A 12,061-nucleotide genomic window follows, 5' to 3' on the forward strand; every position below is an offset into this window, starting at 1 on the left:
TGTGGGAGGAGCAGATTGTCATTGGTCCCCCCTTGCGAATTTTATTTTACATAAGGAAGACAGAGAGGTAGCTGGGAGTAGGCAGTACACACGGACATTGAACTCTATCTTGTGATTTGCAGCCAATTCTAGATTGAGGCAGGAGGAAAGGAGGTGATTTGCCCAACAATGGCCATACTGGGAATTCAGCCACCCTGGGGCTCCCAGGTGAGTGTTTCAGTCCTGCGAGCCACTCATATAAATCTCGCCTGATCGAGCCTGATCGAGCGCTGAGTGAGCGTGTTTGAATCCAAGAATCAAATGCCTCTGTCTTAGGAGCAAGAATTGGCAGGCCCTCCCTTGCATCTGGGGTGGAAGTCTATGGGGTAAGTGTCCAGGACTTGCAGAGGAGTACAAGTGCCAGAAAGTGCCTGCAGTTCTCATCAGCGCCTTTTTTCTGCTCTCTGGCAGCTAGGATATCGACTGATCCCTTCCTTGCAAGAGTGAAAAAAACAACACCTTGAGAGAAAACATGACTTTGTGTGGTTCACATAGAGAGAGAGCAGCCAAATAGCCCTGCTTTGTTTCTGAAAGACGCATCAGAAATTGCTTAAAATGCCGACTGGGGAATCAGGCTCGTTGGTCTAGGGGTATGATTCTCGCTTCGGGTGCGAGAGGTCCCGGGTTCAAATCCCGGACGAGCCCATGCTGTGGAATTATTTTTAGGCTGCTTATTATATAGGGCCATTTCTTCTTTTCAATGCTATAAGACTTCGTGTATGGTGAGAAAGTTCCTTTCCCTCTACGCTATTTCCCACTTTTGGCGTATAGAATTTCAGTGCCGGACTTCTTTGCAACTGCTTTTCTGGGGTGGACCATCAGTGTAGGAAAATTAAATGCAAAGTGTTTTTCTAGTGTGATTTCAGGTATGGTTTTAAAATCGCCTTTTGGAATAAAAGTGGTCCTCGTTCCTTTCTTCCAAAGAAAGAGATCGGGTAAGGAGGGTCCAACTTTGAGCTTCATGGACATTGGCCCTTGGTCTGTGCATTCCAGCCCACTACATGCCAAGAAGATTCGTGCAAGCGTGTCTGTTTCTGTAGTGTAGTGGTTATCACGTTCGCTTTACACGCGAAAGGTCCCTGGTTCGAGACCGGGCAGAAACAGCAGCTTTCTGTTTTTCACACAGTTTGCATTTACTCTCTCAACTTATAGGAAAGCTGAGATAATGGAAGCTGTCTATCCCTCACCAGCGTGATGTACTGTGCTCCAGGGGCATCAGTGACAGCTCAAAAAGAGAAGTGACGATAGTTTGCGCTATTCGTTTGCACGTCCTTGTGTACTGAAGGTTGGGCCTACTTCATGAAAGCAAGGCATGAGAGCAGAAATGGTTTTATTGACCTCACCGAGAGCATACACCTAGAACAAACAAAATGTCTGAAGGATAGAGGCATTTTCATTTCTTGTTCGATGACGGCCATGGAAAAGACAGCAACCATATTGCAGAAGAGAGCAGCATGTGCAGTTGCTTGCTTTGGGTGAAGCATTCACTAACTCGCTGCCAATAACCCCCGGAGCCGGTGCGAAAGGCGACTCTTGTGTGCCTCGGCTCGTTGGTCTAGGGGTATGATTCTCGCTTAGGGTGCGAGAGGTCCCGGGTTCAAATCCCGGACGAGCCCTTTTTCAGAGGTAAACATACGAATCCTACTCAAAACTCACAATGCCTGACTATTTCTCATTACACTCGCCGCATTGTTGCACAAAATATTTTTGAACCTCAGAAGAAACATGGATCACCATGCTTTTTCTGCCTTCATGCTTAGTCTGTGTGTGTCCCAGGTGATGCTTTCCCAAGGTGTACTTGCTGGCATTTAGGCATCAGATATTTGTCTGTCGATGCCTGCATAAGTCAATTTTTAATACGTCTAATTGCAAGCATGTTGGCTGATATCTCTGCAGTTTTCACACTTGCTCCTCGCTTTCTGAGTGGCTGCTGATACAGCAGAATAGAAGTAGAGAGAATCCTTGAGAGGAACCTTGCTCTAACAGTAAAACACAGCAAGTGAGTTTCTGTAGTGTAGTGGTCATCATGTTCGCCTAACACGCGAAAGGTCCCCGGTTCGAGACTGTGCATGAGCTGCTTTTATGTGCACCCTCTAAAACCTTATTATCTCAATGCAAGCTTAAGAAGAGGCGGTCCTTGAACCCAGCGAGCCGTGGGAAACTTCCTTTACTTTTGCAAGACGAAACAAATTAATCCGCATCCATCAGTGGTCGCTCTTGTGCCTAGCTTTTTTTTTGTCATGCCATGTTGTATTGTGGGGTCTTTACACTTGTGACATTGCTGTGAACGTTGTAAGTGCAAACATTGGCAGGTGCAGTCAGAAGAGTCAGATCTGTGCACACCCAGAGCTGTCAGGATGGCCGAGTGGTCTAAGGCGCCAGACTCAAGAGAGCTTGATCTTCAGTGCAACTGAGACTTCTGGTCTCCTCATGGAGGCGTGGGTTCAAATCCCACTTCTGACAGGTTTCTTTTACACCCTTAAATCGTCCTGTTTTTTGCAGTGCATTCCCCACACACCACAATCTTTGCACGGACCTGTAACATATGACGAGAAATCCACCAACGATCAGGCTGGTCCCTCAATCACAATTCCATGTATTCCTGGAAGGGACACCTCAGGCACACCTTCCGTTAAATTTGCACTCCATCACACAAACTGCCGTGCTGGTTTCTCATTAAGCAGTTGATCCCATCTTTGTTGTGAGGCTCTCCTGCCACCTTTTGGGCGGAGAAGGCACTGTCCCTGCAACAACACAGGCAGACATGTTCAACAGGGCTTCCTGGTTATGTGGGAGGAGCAGATTGTCATTGGTCCCCCCTTGCGAATTTTAATTTACATAAGGAAGACAGAGAGGTAGCTGGGAGTAGGCAGTACACATGGACATTGAACTCTATCTTGTGATTTGCAGCCAATTCTAGATTGAGGCAGGAGGAAAGGAGGTGATTTGCCCAACAATGGCCATACTGGGAATTCAGCCACCCTGGGGCTCCCAGGTGAGTGTTTCAGTCCTGCGAGCCACTCATATAAATCTCGCCTGATCGAGCCTGATCGAGCGCTGAGTGAGCGTGTTTGAATCCAAGAATCAAATGCCTCTGTCTTAGGAGCAAGAATTGGCAGGCCCTCCCTTGCATCTGGGGTGGAAGTCTATGGGGTAAGTGTCCAGGACTTGCAGAGGAGTACAAGTGCCAGAAAGTGCCTGCAGTTCTCATCAGCGCCTTTTTTCTGCTCTCTGGCAGCTAGGATATCGACTGATCCCTTCCTTGCAAGAGTGAAAAAAACAACACCTTGAGAGAAAACATGACTTTGTGTGGTTCACATAGAGAGAGAGCAGCCAAATAGCCCTGCTTTGTTTCTGAAAGACGCATCAGAAATTGCTTAAAATGCCGACTGGGGAATCAGGCTCGTTGGTCTAGGGGTATGATTCTCGCTTCGGGTGCGAGAGGTCCCGGTTTCAAATCCCGGACGAGCCCATGCTGTGGAATTATTTTTAGGCTGCTTATTATATAGGGCCATTTCTTCTTTTCAATGCTATAAGACGCCGTGTATGGTGAGAAAGTTCCTTTCCCTCTACGCTATTTCCCACTTTTGGCGTATAGAATTTCAGTGCCGGACTTCTTTGCAACTGCTTTTCTGGGGTGGACCATCAGTGTAGGAAAATTAAATGCAAAGTGTTTTTCTAGTGTGATTTCAGGTATGGTTTTAAAATCGCCTTTTGGAATAAAAGTGGTCCTCGTTCCTTTCTTCCAAAGAAAGAGATCGGGTAAGGAGGGTCCAACTTTGAGCTTCATGGACATTGGCCCTTGGTCTGTGCATTCCAGCCCACTACATGCCAAGAAGATTCGTGCAAGCGTGTCTGTTTCTGTAGTGTAGTGGTTATCACGTTCGCTTTACACGCGAAAGGTCCCTGGTTCGAGACCGGGCAGAAACAGCAGCTTTCTGTTTTTCACTCAGTTTGCATTTACTCTCTCAACTTATAGGAAAGCTGAGATAATGGAAGCTGTCTATCCCTCACCAGCGTGATGTACTGTGCTCCAGGGGCATCAGTGACAGCTCAAAAAGAGAAGTGACGATAGTTTGCGCTATTCGTTTGCACGTCCTTGTGTACTGAAGGTTGGGCCTACTTCATGAAAGCAAGGCATGAGAGCAGAAATGGTTTTATTGACCTCACCGAGAGCATACACCTAGAACAAACAAAATGTCTGAAGGATAGAGGCATTTTCATTTCTTGTTCGATGACGGCCATGGAAAAGACAGCAACCATATTGCAGAAGAGAGCAGCATGTGCAGTTGCTTGCTTTGGGTGAAGCATTCACTAACTCGCTGCCAATAACCCCCGGAGCCGGTGCGAAAGGCGACTCTTGTGTGCCTCGGCTCGTTGGTCTAGGGGTATGATTCTCGCTTAGGGTGCGAGAGGTCCCGGGTTCAAATCCCGGACGAGCCCTTTTTCAGAGGTAAACATACGAATCCTACTCAAAACTCACAATGCCTGACTATTTCTCATTACACTCACGGCATTGTTGCACAAAATATTTTGAACCTCAGAAGAAACATGGATCACCATGCTTTTTCTGCCTTCATGCTTATTCTGTGTGTGTCCCAGGTGATGCTTTCCCAAGGTGTACTTGCTGGCATTTAGGCATCAGATATTTGTCTGTCGATGCCTGCATAAGTCAATTTTTAATACGTCTAATTGCAAGCATGTTGGCTGATATCTCTGCAGTTTTCACACTTGCTCCTCGCTTTCTGAGTGGCTGCTGATACAGCAGAATAGAAGTAGAGAGAATCCTTGAGAGGAACCTTGCTCTAACAGTAAAACACAGCAAGTGAGTTTCTGTAGTGTAGTGGTCATCACGTTCGCCTAACACGCGAAAGGTCCCCGGTTCGAGACCGGGCAGAAACACTGTGCATGAGCTGCTTTTATGTGCACCCTCTAAAACCTTATTATCTCAATGCAAGCTTAAGAAGAGGCGGTCCTTGAACCCAGCGAGCCGTGGGAAACTTCCTTTACTTTTGCAAGACGAAACAAATTAATCCGCATCCATCAGTGGTCGCTCTTGTGCCTAGCTTTTTTTTTGTCATGCCATGTTGTATTGTGGGGTCTTTACACTTGTGACATTGCTGTGAACGTTGTAAGTGCAAACATTGGCAGGTGCAGTCAGAAGAGTCAGATCTGTGCACACCCAGGGCTGTCAGGATGGCCGAGTGGTCTAAGGCGCCAGACTCAAGAGAGCTTGATCTTCAGTGCAACTGAGACTTCTGGTCTCCTCATGGAGGCGTGGGTTCAAATCCCACTTCTGACAGGTTTCTTTTACACCCTTAAATCGTCCTGTTTTTTGCAGTGCATTCCCCACACACCACAATCTTTGCACGGACCTGTAACATATGACGAGAAATCCACCAACGATCAGGCTGGTCCCTCAATCACAATTCCATGTATTCCTGGAAGGGACACCTCAGGCACACCTTCCGTTAAATTTGCACTCCATCACACAAACTGCCGTGCTGGTTTCTCATTAAGCAGTTGATCCCATCTTTGTTGTGAGGCTCTCCTGCCACCTTTTGGGCGGAGAAGGCACTGTCCCTGCAACAACACAGGCAGACATGTTCAACAGGGCTTCCTGGTTATGTGGGAGGAGCAGATTGTCATTGGTCCCCCCTTGCGAATTTTAATTTACATAAGGAAGACAGAGAGGTAGCTGGGAGTAGGCAGTACACACGGACATTGAACTCTATCTTGTGATTTGCAGCCAATTCTAGATTGAGGCAGGAGGAAAGGAGGTGATTTGCCCAACAATGGCCATACTGGGAATTCAGCCACCCTGGGGCTCCCAGGTGAGTGTTTCAGTCCTGCGAGCCACTCATATAAATCTCGCCTGATCGAGCCTGATCGAGCGCTGAGTGAGCGTGTTTGAATCCAAGAATCAAATGCCTCTGTCTTAGGAGCAAGAATTGGCAGGCCCTCCCTTGCATCTGGGGTGGAAGTCTATGGGGTAAGTGTCCAGGACTTGCAGAGGAGTACAAGTGCCAGAAAGTGCCTGCAGTTCTCATCAGCGCCTTTTTTCTGCTCTCTGGCAGCTAGGATATCGACTGATCCCTTCCTTGCAAGAGTGAAAAAAACAACACCTTGAGAGAAAACATGACTTTGTGTGGTTCACATAGAGAGAGAGCAGCCAAATAGCCCTGCTTTGTTTCTGAAAGACGCATCAGAAATTGCTTAAAATGCCAACTGGGGAATCAGGCTCGTTGGTCTAGGGGTATGATTCTCGCTTCGGGTGCGAGAGGTCCCGGGTTCAAATCCCGGACGAGCCCATGCTGTGGAATTATTTTTAGGCTGCTTATTATATAGGGCCATTTCTTCTTTTCAATGCTATAAGACGCCGTGTATGGTGAGAAAGTTCCTTTCCCTCTACGCTATTTCCCACTTTTGGCGTATAGAATTTCAGTGCCGGACTTCTTTGCAACTGCTTTTCTGGGGTGGACCATCAGTGTAGGAAAATTAAATGCAAAGTGTTTTTCTAGTGTGATTTCAGATATGGTTTTAAAATCGCCTTTTGGAATAAAAGTGGTCCTCGTTCCTTTCTTCCAAAGAAAGAGATCGGGTAAGGAGGGTCCAACTTTGAGCTTCATGGACATTGGCCCTTGGTCTGTGCATTCCAGCCCACTACATGCCAAGAAGATTCGTGCAAGCGTGTCTGTTTCTGTAGTGTAGTGGTTATCACGTTCGCTTTACACGCGAAAGGTCCCTGGTTCGAGACCGGGCAGAAACAGCAGCTTTCTGTTTTTCACACAGTTTGCATTTACTCTCTCAACTTATAGGAAAGCTGAGATAATGGAAGCTGTCTATCCCTCACCAGCGTGATGTACTGTGCTCCAGGGGCATCAGTGACAGCTCAAAAAGAGAAGTGACGATAGTTTGCGCTATTCGTTTGCACGTCCTTGTGTACTGAAGGTTGGGCCTACTTCATGAAAGCAAGGCATGAGAGCAGAAATGGTTTTATTGACCTCACCGAGAGCATACACCTAGAACAAACAAAATGTCTGAAGGATAGAGGCATTTTCATTTCTTGTTCGATGACGGCCATGGAAAAGACAGCAACCATATTGCAGAAGAGAGCAGCATGTGCAGTTGCTTGCTTTGGGTGAAGCATTCACTAACTCGCTGCCAATAACCCCCGGAGCCGGTGCGAAAGGCGACTCTTGTGTGCCTCGGCTCGTTGGTCTAGGGGTATGATTCTCGCTTAGGGTGCGAGAGGTCCCGGGTTCAAATCCCGGACGAGCCCTGTTTCAGAGGTAAACATACGAATCCTACTCAAAACTCACAATGCCTGACTATTTCTCATTACACTCGCCGCATTGTTGCACAAAATATTTTGAACCTCAGAAGAAACATGGATCACCATGCTTTTTCTGCCTTCATGCTTAGTCTGTGTGTGTCCCAGGTGATGCTTTCCCAAGGTGTACTTGCTGGCATTTAGGCATCAGATATTTGTCTGTCGATGCCTGCATAAGTCAATTTTTAATACGTCTAATTGCAAGCATGTTGGCTGATATCTCTGCAGTTTTCACACTTGCTCCTCGCTTTCTGAGTGGCTGCTGATACAGCAGAATAGAAGTAGAGAGAATCCTTGAGAGGAACCTTGCTCTAACAGTAAAACACAGCAAGTGAGTTTCTGTAGTGTAGTGGTCATCACGTTCGCCTAACACGCGAAAGGTCCCCGGTTCGAGACCGGGCAGAAACACTGTGCATGAGCTGCTTTTATGTGCACCCTCTAAAACCTTATTATCTCAATGCAAGCTTAAGAAGAGGCGGTCCTTGAACCCAGCGAGCCGTGGGAAACTTCCTTTACTTTTGCAAGACGAAACAAATTAATCCGCATCCATCAGTGGTCGCTCTTGTGCCTAGCTTTTTTTTTCTCATGCCATGTTGTATTGTGGGGTCTTTACACTTGTGACATTGCTGTGAACGTTGTAAGTGCAAACATTGGCAGGTGCAGTCAGAAGAGTCAGATCTGTGCACACCCAGGGCTGTCAGGATGGCCGAGTGGTCTAAGGCGCCAGACTCAAGAGAGCTTGATCTTCAGTGCAACTGAGACTTCTGGTCTCCTCATGGAGGCGTGGGTTCAAATCCCACTTCTGACAGGTTTCTTTTACACCCTTAAATCGTCCTGTTTTTTGCAGTGCATTCCCCACACACCACAATCTTTGCACGGACCTGTAACATATGACGAGAAATCCACCAACGATCAGGCTGGTCCCTCAATCACAATTCCATGTATTCCTGGAAGGGACACCTCAGGCACACCTTCCGTTAAATTTGCACTCCATCACACAAACTGCCGTGCTGGTTTCTCATTAAGCAGTTGATCCCATCTTTGTTGTGAGGCTCTCCTGCCACCTTTTGGGCGGAGAAGGCACTGTCCCTGCAACAACACAGGCAGACATGTTCAACAGGGCTTCCTGGTTATGTGGGAGGAGCAGATTGTCATTGGTCCCCCCTTGCTAATTTTAATTTACATAAGGAAGACAGAGAGGTAGCTGGGAGTAGGCAGTACACACGGACATTGAACTCTATCTTGTGATTTGCAGCCAATTCTAGATTGAGGCAGGAGGAAAGGAGGTGATTTGCCCAACAATGGCCATACTGGGAATTCAGCCACCCTGGGGCTCCCAGGTGAGTGTTTCAGTCCTGCGAGCCACTCATATAAATCTCGCCTGATCGAGCCTGATCGAGCGCTGAGTGAGCGTGTTTGAATCCAAGAATCAAATGCCTCTGTCTTAGGAGCAAGAATTGGCAGGCCCTCCCTTGCATCTGGGGTGGAAGTCTATGGGGTAAGTGTCCAGGACTTGCAGAGGAGTACAAGTGCCAGAAAGTGCCTGCAGTTCTCATCAGCGCCTTTTTTCTGCTCTCTGGCAGCTAGGATATCGACTGATCCCTTCCTTGCAAGAGTGAAAAAAACAACACCTTGAGAGAAAACATGACTTTGTGTGGTTCACATAGAGAGAGAGCAGCCAAATAGCCCTGCTTTGTTTCTGAAAGATGCATCAGAAATTGCTTAAAATGCCGACTGGGGAATCAGGCTCGTTGGTCTAGGGGTATGATTCTCGCTTCGGGTGCGAGAGGTCCCGGGTTCAAATCCCAGACGAGCCCATGCTGTGGAATTATTTTTAGGCTGCTTATTATATAGGGCCATTTCTTCTTTTCAATGCTATAAGACGCCGTGTATGGTGAGAAAGTTCCTTTCCCTCTACGCTATTTCCCACTTTTGGCGTATAGAATTTCAGTACCGGACTTCTTTGCAACTGCTTTTCTGGGGTGGACCATCAGTGTAGGAAAATTAAATGCAAAGTGTTTTTCTAGTGTGATTTCAGGTATGGTTTTAAAATCGCCTTTTGGAATAAAAGTGGTCCTCGTTCCTTTCTTCCAAAGAAAGAGATCGGGTAAGGAGGGTCCAACTTTGAGCTTCATGGACATTGGCCCTTGGTCTGTGCATTCCAGCCCACTACATGCCAAGAAGATTCGTGCAAGCGTGTCTGTTTCTGTAGTGTAGTGGTTATCACGTTCGCTTTACACGCGAAAGGTCCCTGTTTCGAGACCGGGCAGAAACAGCAGCTTTCTGTTTTTCACACAGTTTGCATTTACTCTCTCAACTTATAGGAAAGCTGAGATAATGGAAGCTGTCTATCCCTCACCAGCGTGATGTACTGTGCTCCAGGGGCATCAGTGACAGCTCAAAAAGATAAGTGACGATAGTTTGCGCTATTCGTTTGCACGTCCTTGTGTACTGAAGGTTGGGCCTACTTCATGAAAGCAAGGCATGAGAGCAGAAATGGTTTTATTGACCTCACCGAGAGCATACACCTAGAACAAACAAAATGTCTGAAGGATAGAGGCATTTTCATTTCTTGTTCGATGACGGCCATGGAAAAGACAGCAACCATATTGCAGAAGAGAGCAGCATGTGCAGTTGCTTGCTTTGGGTGAAGCATTCACTAACTCGCTGCCAATAACCCCCGGAGCCGGTGCGAATGGCGACTCTTGTGTGCCTCGGCTCGTTGGTCTAGGGGTATGATTCTCGCTTAGGGTGCGAGAGGTCCCGGGTTCAAATCCCGGACGAGCCCTTTTTCAGAGGTAAACATACGAATCCTACTCAAAACTCACAATGCCTGACTATTTCTCATTACACTCGCCGCATTGTTGCACAAAATATTTTTGAACCTCAGAAGAAACATGGATCACCATGCTTTTTCTGCCTTCATGCTTAGTCTGTGTGTGTCCCAGGTGATGCTTTCCCAAGGTGTACTTGCTGGCATTTAGGCATCAGATATTTGTCTGTCGATGCCTGCATAAGTCAATTTTTAATACGTCTAATTGCAAGCATGTTGGCTGATATCTCTGCAGTTTTCACACTTGCTCCTCGCTTTCTGAGTGGCTGCTGATACAGCAGAATAGAAGTAGAGAGAATCCTTGAGAGGAACCTTGCTCTAACAGTAAAACACAGCAAGTGAGTTTCTGTAGTGTAGTGGTCATCACGTTCGCCTAACACGCGAAAGGTCCCCGGTTCGAGACTGTGCATGAGCTGCTTTTATGTGCACCCTCTAAAACCTTATTATCTCAATGCAAGCTTAAGAAGAGGCGGTCCTTGAACCCAGCGAGCCGTGGGAAACTTCCTTTACTTTTGCAAGACGAAACAAATTAATCCGCATCCATCAGTGGTCGCTCTTGTGCCTAGCTTTTTTTTTGTCATGCCATGTTGTATTGTGGGGTCTTTACACTTGTGACATTGCTGTGAACGTTGTAAGGGCAAACATTGGCAGGTGCAGTCAGAAGAGTCAGATCTGTGCACACCCAGGGCTGTCAGGATGGCCGAGTGGTCTAAGGCGCCAGACTCAAGAGAGCTTGATCTTCAGTGCAACTGAGACTTCTGGTCTCCTCATGGAGGCGTGGGTTCAAATCCCACTTCTGACAGGTTTCTTTTACACCCTTAAATCGTCCTGTTTTTTGCAGTGCATTCCCCACACACCACAATCTTTGCACGGACCTGTAACATATGACGAGAAATCCACCAACGATCAGGCTGGTCCCTCAATCACAATTCCATGTATTCCTGGAAGGGACACCTCAGGCACACCTTCCGTTAAATTTGCACTCCATCACACAAACTGCCGTGCTGGTTTCTCATTAAGCAGTTGATCCCATCTTTGTTGTGAGGCTCTCCTGCCACCTTTTGGGCGGAGAAGGCACTGTCCCTGCAACAACACAGGCAGACATGTTCAACAGGGCTTCCTGGTTATGTGGGAGGAGCAGATTGTCATTGGTCCCCCCTTGCGAATTTTAATTTACATAAGGAAGACAGAGAGGTAGCTGGGAGTAGGCAGTACACATGGACATTGAACTCTATCTTGTGATTTGCAGCCAATTCTAGATTGAGGCAGGAGGAAAGGAGGTGATTTGCCCAACAATGGCCATACTGGGAATTCAGCCACCCTGGGGCTCCCAGGTGAGTGTTTCAGTCCTGCGAGCCACTCATATAAATCTCGCCTGATCGAGCCTGATCGAGCGCTGAGTGAGCGTGTTTGAATCCAAGAATCAAATGCCTCTGTCTTAGGAGCAAGAATTGGCAGGCCCTCCCTTGCATCTGGGGTGGAAGTCTATGGGGTAAGTGTCCAGGACTTGCAGAGGAGTACAAGTGCCAGAAAGTGCCTGCAGTTCTCATCAGCGCCTTTTTTCTGCTCTCTGGCAGCTAGGATATCGACTGATCCCTTCCTTGCAAGAGTGAAAAAAACAACACCTTGAGAGAAAACATGACTTTGTGTGGTTCACATAGAGAGAGAGCAGCCAAATAGCCCTGCTTTGTTTCTGAAAGACGCATCAGAAATTGCTTAAAATGCCGACTGGGGAATCAGGCTCGTTGGTCTAGGGGTATGATTCTCGCTTCGGGTGCGAGAGGTCCCGGGTTCAAATCCCGGACGAGCCCATGCTGTGGAATTATTTTTAGGCTGCTTATTATATAGGGCCATTT

General features: G+C 47.3%; 16 non-coding genes across 16 annotated transcripts; all 16 read left to right on the forward strand.

Annotated features, from left to right (window-relative positions):
• Window positions 1–612: 612 nt before the first annotated feature.
• On the forward strand, window positions 613–684 carry TRNAP-CGG (transfer RNA proline (anticodon CGG)). Its single transcript has one exon. It is a non-coding gene; the product is annotated as a tRNA-Pro (tRNA).
• Window positions 685–1,069: 385 nt separating this feature from the next.
• On the forward strand, window positions 1,070–1,142 carry TRNAV-UAC (transfer RNA valine (anticodon UAC)). Its single transcript has one exon. It is a non-coding gene; the product is annotated as a tRNA-Val (tRNA).
• A 441-nt stretch (window positions 1,143–1,583) lies between these two features.
• On the forward strand, window positions 1,584–1,655 carry TRNAP-AGG (transfer RNA proline (anticodon AGG)). The gene has a single exon. It is a non-coding gene; the product is annotated as a tRNA-Pro (tRNA).
• A 735-nt stretch (window positions 1,656–2,390) lies between these two features.
• On the forward strand, window positions 2,391–2,502 carry TRNAL-CAA (transfer RNA leucine (anticodon CAA)). The gene is made up of 2 exons: window positions 2,391–2,428; window positions 2,457–2,502. It is a non-coding gene; the product is annotated as a tRNA-Leu (tRNA).
• A 1,394-nt stretch (window positions 2,503–3,896) lies between these two features.
• TRNAV-UAC (transfer RNA valine (anticodon UAC)) lies at window positions 3,897–3,969 on the forward strand. Its single transcript has one exon. It is a non-coding gene; the product is annotated as a tRNA-Val (tRNA).
• A 441-nt stretch (window positions 3,970–4,410) lies between these two features.
• TRNAP-AGG (transfer RNA proline (anticodon AGG)) lies at window positions 4,411–4,482 on the forward strand. Its single transcript has one exon. It is a non-coding gene; the product is annotated as a tRNA-Pro (tRNA).
• A 386-nt stretch (window positions 4,483–4,868) lies between these two features.
• TRNAV-AAC (transfer RNA valine (anticodon AAC)) lies at window positions 4,869–4,941 on the forward strand. The gene has a single exon. It is a non-coding gene; the product is annotated as a tRNA-Val (tRNA).
• A 288-nt stretch (window positions 4,942–5,229) lies between these two features.
• TRNAL-CAA (transfer RNA leucine (anticodon CAA)) lies at window positions 5,230–5,341 on the forward strand. The gene is made up of 2 exons: window positions 5,230–5,267; window positions 5,296–5,341. It is a non-coding gene; the product is annotated as a tRNA-Leu (tRNA).
• A 937-nt stretch (window positions 5,342–6,278) lies between these two features.
• On the forward strand, window positions 6,279–6,350 carry TRNAP-CGG (transfer RNA proline (anticodon CGG)). The gene has a single exon. It is a non-coding gene; the product is annotated as a tRNA-Pro (tRNA).
• Window positions 6,351–6,735: 385 nt separating this feature from the next.
• Window positions 6,736–6,808, forward strand: TRNAV-UAC (transfer RNA valine (anticodon UAC)). Its single transcript has one exon. It is a non-coding gene; the product is annotated as a tRNA-Val (tRNA).
• A 441-nt stretch (window positions 6,809–7,249) lies between these two features.
• Window positions 7,250–7,321, forward strand: TRNAP-AGG (transfer RNA proline (anticodon AGG)). Its single transcript has one exon. It is a non-coding gene; the product is annotated as a tRNA-Pro (tRNA).
• Window positions 7,322–7,707: 386 nt separating this feature from the next.
• TRNAV-AAC (transfer RNA valine (anticodon AAC)) lies at window positions 7,708–7,780 on the forward strand. The gene has a single exon. It is a non-coding gene; the product is annotated as a tRNA-Val (tRNA).
• A 288-nt stretch (window positions 7,781–8,068) lies between these two features.
• Window positions 8,069–8,180, forward strand: TRNAL-CAA (transfer RNA leucine (anticodon CAA)). Its single transcript has 2 exons — window positions 8,069–8,106; window positions 8,135–8,180. It is a non-coding gene; the product is annotated as a tRNA-Leu (tRNA).
• A 1,908-nt stretch (window positions 8,181–10,088) lies between these two features.
• TRNAP-AGG (transfer RNA proline (anticodon AGG)) lies at window positions 10,089–10,160 on the forward strand. The gene has a single exon. It is a non-coding gene; the product is annotated as a tRNA-Pro (tRNA).
• Window positions 10,161–10,895: 735 nt separating this feature from the next.
• Window positions 10,896–11,007, forward strand: TRNAL-CAA (transfer RNA leucine (anticodon CAA)). The gene is made up of 2 exons: window positions 10,896–10,933; window positions 10,962–11,007. It is a non-coding gene; the product is annotated as a tRNA-Leu (tRNA).
• A 937-nt stretch (window positions 11,008–11,944) lies between these two features.
• Window positions 11,945–12,016, forward strand: TRNAP-CGG (transfer RNA proline (anticodon CGG)). Its single transcript has one exon. It is a non-coding gene; the product is annotated as a tRNA-Pro (tRNA).
• Window positions 12,017–12,061: the final 45 nt, after the last annotated feature.

The sequence above is a fragment of the Triturus cristatus genome, chromosome 10, assembly GCF_964204655.1.
Source record: "Triturus cristatus chromosome 10, aTriCri1.1, whole genome shotgun sequence".
Taxonomy (NCBI): Eukaryota; Metazoa; Chordata; class Amphibia; order Caudata; family Salamandridae; genus Triturus; species Triturus cristatus.